Source organism: Aristolochia californica, unplaced genomic scaffold (assembly GCF_029961685.1).
Source record: "Aristolochia californica isolate CCGP_79_NKW_82.1479 unplaced genomic scaffold, dmAriCali1.0.hap1 SCAF_6, whole genome shotgun sequence".
Taxonomy (NCBI): Eukaryota; Viridiplantae; Streptophyta; class Magnoliopsida; order Piperales; family Aristolochiaceae; genus Aristolochia; species Aristolochia californica.
This window is the reverse complement of record NW_027182257.1, coordinates 18912773-18919323: the sequence shown is the minus strand read 5'-3', so window position 1 is coordinate 18919323 and position 6551 is coordinate 18912773.

The window sequence follows — 6551 nt, the reverse complement described above, 5'->3', positions numbered from 1 at the left end:
ACCGGAAGAGGGGGGGGGGCGAGGCATTTTTAACTGAGTGTTGAGTCCCAAATCATAAGTCGATCTAAAAAAAATTATAGCTGTTACACATCATTAATCTATCAAAACATTTATGATTATCTATGATTGTTAGAACTGCTTTTTTTAAAATAGGCAAAAAGTGGGTTGTTTGGCTCTTGTAAATATCCCACCGCACGTTAACTTGGGAATTTAATTTTTTCTACTCCTTGAAATTTTTGGATCATTAGGTTATTTGCATCTTCAACATGTTTAAGGCATGCATATCCGCCACATTTAAAACATGTTAGGATGAATCAAAAATCTCTTTCTTACAAAGTTCCACCAAGTCATTAGGGGTTGTACTAGTGAAATTTCCCAAACATGGACAACAAAACATTGGTGTTCATTTTTAGTGCAAGAAATAATTTTCTTCACCTAAATTTATTATAGTTTAAAATTTTTTGCATACATAAACTCTAAAATTTTCATTTTTTTGTGATGTATTTGCCTCATAGTTTTTTTTACGCGAAAATGGGAGAGTGAAAACACAAGTTTGTATTTGAAAAAAATTGAGAATTTAACTTTTTTGTACTCCTTGAAACTTTTGGATCATTAGATCATTTGCATCTTCAATATGTTTCTGGCTTGCATATCCACCACATTTAAAACAGGTTAGGATCAATTAGAAATATCTTTCTTATAAAATTCCACCAAGCTATTAGGGGTTGTACTAGTGGAATTTCCCAAACAAGGATAACAAAACATTAGTGTTCATTTTTAATGCATGAAATAATTTTCTTCACTTACATTCATTATAGTTTTCAATTTTTTGCATACATGAACTCTAAAACTTTCATTTCCTTGTGATCTATTTGCCTTATCTTTTTGTTTTAGATAAAAATGGGAAAGTGAAAACTCAAGTTTGGATTTAAAAAAAAATTGAACATCGAAATTGGCAATGCACAAATGCTGAGAGAGATAATTCCAAAAAGTATTTTTAATTTTTAAGGATTGTCAACTCTTTTAGTTTTTTATATATTGGGTTTTGCAATCATCGGAAGAGGGGGGGGGGGGGGGGGGGTGAGATATTTTTAACTGAGTGTTGACTCCCATACCATAAGTCATTTCTAACAAAACGTATAGCCATTACACATCATTAATCGATGAAAACGTTTGTGATGATCTGTGACTGTTAGGTCCGCTTTTTGTAAAATAGGCAAAAAGTCGGTTGTTTGGCGCAGGTAAATATCCCACCACACGAGAACTTGAGAATTAAATTTTATCAACTCGAAATTTTTGCATCATTAGGTCATTTGCATCATCAACATGTTTCAGGCATGCATATCCCCCACATTTAAAACAAGTTAGGATCAATTAGAAATCTCTTTCTTATAAAGTTCCTCTAAGTCATGTGGGGTTGTATTAATGGAATTTCCCAAACATGGAGAACAAAACTTTGGTGTTCATTTTCAGTGCATGAACTAATTTTCTTCACTTAAATTCATTATAGTTTTCAATTTTTTGCATACATAAACTCTAAAATTTTCATTTTGTTGTGATCTATTTGCCTTTTCTTTACTTTTTACGAGAAAAAAGAGAGAGTGAAGACTCAAGTTTGGATTTGAAAAAGATTCAACTTCCACAATGGAAATGCACAAAGGCTGAGAGAGATAATTCCAAAAAGTATTTGTGAATTTTAAGGATTGTAAACTCTTTTAGTTTTTTATATATTGGGTTTTGTAATCATCAGAAGAGGGTGGGGAGGCATTTTTAACTGAGTGTTGAGTCCCAAACCATAACTCGATTTTCAAAAAAATTATACCCATTACACATCATTAATCCATGAAAACATTTATGATTATCTATGATTGTTAGGATTGCTTTTTGTAAAATAGCCAAAAGGTGGGTTGTTTGGCTCTGGTAAATATCCCACCGCACGTTAACTTGAGAATTTAATTTTTTCTACTCCTTAAAATTTTTGAATCATTATGTCATTTACATCTTCAATATGTTTAAGGCATGCATATCCACCACATTTAAAACATGTTAGGATCAATCAGAAATCTCTTTCTTATAAAGTTCCACCAAGTCATCAGGGGTTGTACTAGTGGAATTTCCCAAACATTGACAACAAAACTTTGGTGTTCATTTTTAGTGCGTGAAATCATTTTCTTCACTTAAATTTATTATATTTTAATTTTTTTTGCATACATAAACTCTAAAATTTTCATTTTTTTGTGATCTATTTGCCTTATATTTTTTATTACGAGAAAATGGGAGACTGAAAACACAAGTTTGGATTTGAAAAAAATTGAACATCCAAAATGGAACAAAAATGTATCTGTGATTTTTAAGGACTGTAAACTTTTTTGTTTTTTATATATTGGGTTTTGCTATCATCAGAACTGGGGGGGGATGCATTTTTAACTGAGTGTTGACTCATAAACCATAAGTCATTTCTAACAAACATTATAGCCATTACACATCATTAATCGATCAAAACATTTATGATGATCTATAATTGTTAGGTCTGCTTTTTGAAAATTAGCAAAAAGTGGGTTGTTTGGCTTTGGTAAATATCCCACCACACGTTAACTTGAGAATTTAATTTTTTCTACTCGAAATTTTTGGATCATAAGGTCATTTGCATCTTCGACATGTTTCAGGCTTGCATACACCACATTTAAAAAATGTTAGGATCAATTAGAAATATCTTTCTCATAAAATTCAACCAAGCTATGAGGGTGGAATTTCCCTAATAAGGAAAATAAAACATTGGTGTTCATTTTTAGTGCGTGAAATAATTTTCTTCACTTACATTTATTATAGTTTTTAATTTTTTGCATACATAAACTCTAAAATATTTTTTTTTGTTGTGATCTATTTGCATTTTCTTTTTTTTTTTACGAAACAAATGAGAGAGTGAAGACACAAAGTTGGATTTAAAAACAATTTAACATAAAAAATGGAAACGAACAAATGTTGAGAGAGATAATTCCAAAAAGTATCTGTGATTTGTAAGGACTTTAAACTCTTTTTGTTTTTAATATATTGGGCTTTGCAATCATCGAAAGAGGGGGGCGAGGCATTTTTAACTGAGTGTTGACTCCAAAACCACAAGTCATTTCTAACAAACTTTATTGCCTTTACACATCATTAATCGATCAAAACATTTATGATGATCAATGATTGTCAGGTCCGTTTTTTGTAAAATAGGCAAAAAGTGGGTTGTTTGGCTCAGGTAAATATCCCACCGCACGTTAACTTGAGAATTTATTTGTTTCTACTCCGTGAAATTTTTGGATCATTAGGTCAATTGCATCATCAACATGCTATTGGCATGCATATCGCCCACATTTAAAATATGTTAGGATCAATTAAAAATCCTTTTCTGATAAAGTTCCACCAAGTCTTTAGGGGTTGTCTAGTAGACTTTCCCAAACATGGATAACAAAACTTTGGTGTTCATTTTTAATGTGTGAAATAATTTTATTCTCTTACATTTATTATAGATTTCAACTTTTTGCAAACATAAACTCAAAAGTTTTCATTTTGTTGTGATCTATTTGCATTATCTTTTTGTTTACGAAAAAAATTGGAGAGTGAAAACTCAAGTATGGATTTGAAAAAAATTTAACATCCAAAATGAAAAGCACAAATGCTGAGAGAGATAAATCCAAAAAGTATCTGTGATTTTTAAGGATTCTAAACTTTTTCAGAATCTTTTTATATATAGGGTTTTGCTATCATCGAATGAGGGGGACGAGGCATTTTTAACTGAGTGTTGACTCCCAAACCATAAGTCATTTCTAACAAAAATTATAGCCGTTACACATCATTAATCGATCAAAAAATTTATGATGATCTATGATTGTTACGTCCGCCTTTTTTAAAATAGACAAAAAGTGAGTTGTTTGGCTCTGGTAAATATCCCACCACACGTTAACTTGAGAATTTAATTTTTTCTACTCCTTGAAATTTTTGGATCTTTAGGTCATTTGCATCTTCAACATACTTCAGTCATGCAGATCCACCACATTTAAAACAACTTAGGATCAATTAAAAATTTCTTTAATATAAAATTCCACTACGCTATTAGGGTTTTTACAAGTGGAATTTTCGAAACATGGATAACAAAACATTTGAGTTCATTTTTGGTGCGTGAAATAATTTTCTTCTCTTACATGTATTATAGATTTCAATTTTTTGCATACATAAACTCTCAAAATTTTCATTTTTTTGTGATATATTTGCCTTATCTTTTTATTTACAAGAAAAATGGGAGAGTGATAACTCAACTTTGGATTTGAAAAAAAATTAAACATCCAAAATGGAAATGCCCAAATGCTGAGAGAGATAATTGCAAAAAGTATCTGTGATTTTTAAGGATTGTAAACTCTTTTAGTTTTTTATAGATTGGATTTTTCAATCATCGGAAAAGTGGATTGTTTGGCTCAGGTAAATATCCCACCACACGTTAACTTAGGAATTTAATTTTTTCTACACCTTTAAATTTATGGATCATTAGGTCATTTGCATCATCAACATGTTTCAAGAATGCATATCCACCACATTTAAAATATCATAGGATCAAGTAGAAATCTCTTTCTTATAAAGTTCCACCAAGTTATTAGGGGTGGTACTAGTGGAATATCCCAAACATGGATAACAAAACTTTGGTGTTCATTTTTAGTGTGTGAAATAATTTTCTTCTCTTACATTTATTATAGTTTTCAATATTTTGAAAACATAAACTCTAAAATTTTCATTTTGTTGTAATCTATTTGCCTTATCTTTTTGTTTTAGAGAAAAATGGGAAAGTGAAAACTCAAGTTTGGATTTCAAAAAAAAATTGAACATCGAAAATGGCAATACACAAATGCTAAGAGAGATAATTCCAAAATGTATCTGTAATTTTTAAGGATTGTAAACTCTTTTAGTTTTTTATATATTGGGTTTTGCAATCATCGGAAGAGGGGGGTGAGACATTTTTGACTGAGCGTTGACTCCCAAACCATAAGACATTTCTAACAAAAAGTTTGGCTGTTAGACATCATTAATCGATCAAAACATTTGTGGTGATCTGTGATTGTTAGGTTCGCTTTTTGTAAATTAGGCAAAAAGTGGGTTGTTTGGCGCAGGTAAATATCCCACCGCACAAGAACTTGAGAATTAAATTTTATCTACTCGAAATTTTGGCATCATTAGGTCATTTGCATCATCAACATGTTTCAAGCCTGCATTTCCCCCACATTTAAAACATGTTAGGATCAATTAGAAATCTCTTTCTTATAAAGTTCCATGAAGTCATTATGGGTTGTTCTAGTGGACTTCCTCAAACATGGATAACAAAAGTTTGGTGTTCATTTTTAGGGCGTCAAATTATTATTCACTTACCTTTATTATAGTTTTTTATTTTTTGCATACATAAACTCTAAAATTTCATTTTGTTGTGATCTATTTGCCTGATCTTTTTGTTTACGAGAAAAATGGGGGAGTGAAAACTCTAAGTTTGGATTCAAAAAAATAGTACATCCAAATTGGAAATGCACAAATGTCCAGAGAGATAATTCAAAAACTCAAGTTTGGATTAAAAAAAATAGTACATCCAAATTGGAAATGCACAAATGTCCAGAGAGATAATTCAAAAATGTATCTGTTATTTTTAAGGACTGTAAACTTTTTTAGTTTTTTTATATATTGGGTTTAGCTATCATTGGAAGAGGAGGGGGGGGGGGGGGGGGGGGGGGGGGGGGGGGGGGGGTTGAGACATTTTTAATTGAGTGTTGACTCCCAAACCATAAGTCATTTCTAACAAACATTACAGCTGTTACACATCATTAACTGATCAAAACATTTTCGATGATCTATGATTGTTAGGTCCGCTTTTTGTAAAAAAGCCAAAAAGTGGGTTGTTTAGCTCTTGTAAATATCCCACCGCACGTTAACTAGAGAATTTAGTTTTTTTCTACTCCTTGAAATTTTTGGATCATTAGGTCATTTGCATCTTTAACATGTTTTAGGCATGCATATCCACCACATTTAAAATAGGTTAGGATCAACTAGAAATCTCTTTCTTTTAAAATTCCACCAAGCTATTAGGAGTTGTATTAGTGGAATTTCCCAAACATGGATAACAAAACTTTGGTGTTCATTTTTAATACGTGAAATGATTTTCTTCACTTACGTTCATTTTTTTTTTCAATTTTTTGCATACATAAACTTTAAAATTTTCATTTTTTTGTGATCTATTTGCCATTTCTTTTTGTGTACAAGAAAAATGAGAGAGTGAAAACTTAAGTTTGGATTTGAAAAAAATTGAACATCCAAAATGGAAATGCACAAATGCTAAGAGAGATAATTCCAAAAAGTATCTGTGATTTTTAAGGATTGTAAACTCTTTTAGTTTTTTATATATTGGGTTTTGCAATCATCAGAAGAGGGGGGCGAGGAAATTTTAACTGAGGGTTGACTCCCAAACCTTAAGTCGTTTCTAACAAAAATTATAGCTGTTAGACATCATTAATTGATCAAAACATTTATGATGATCT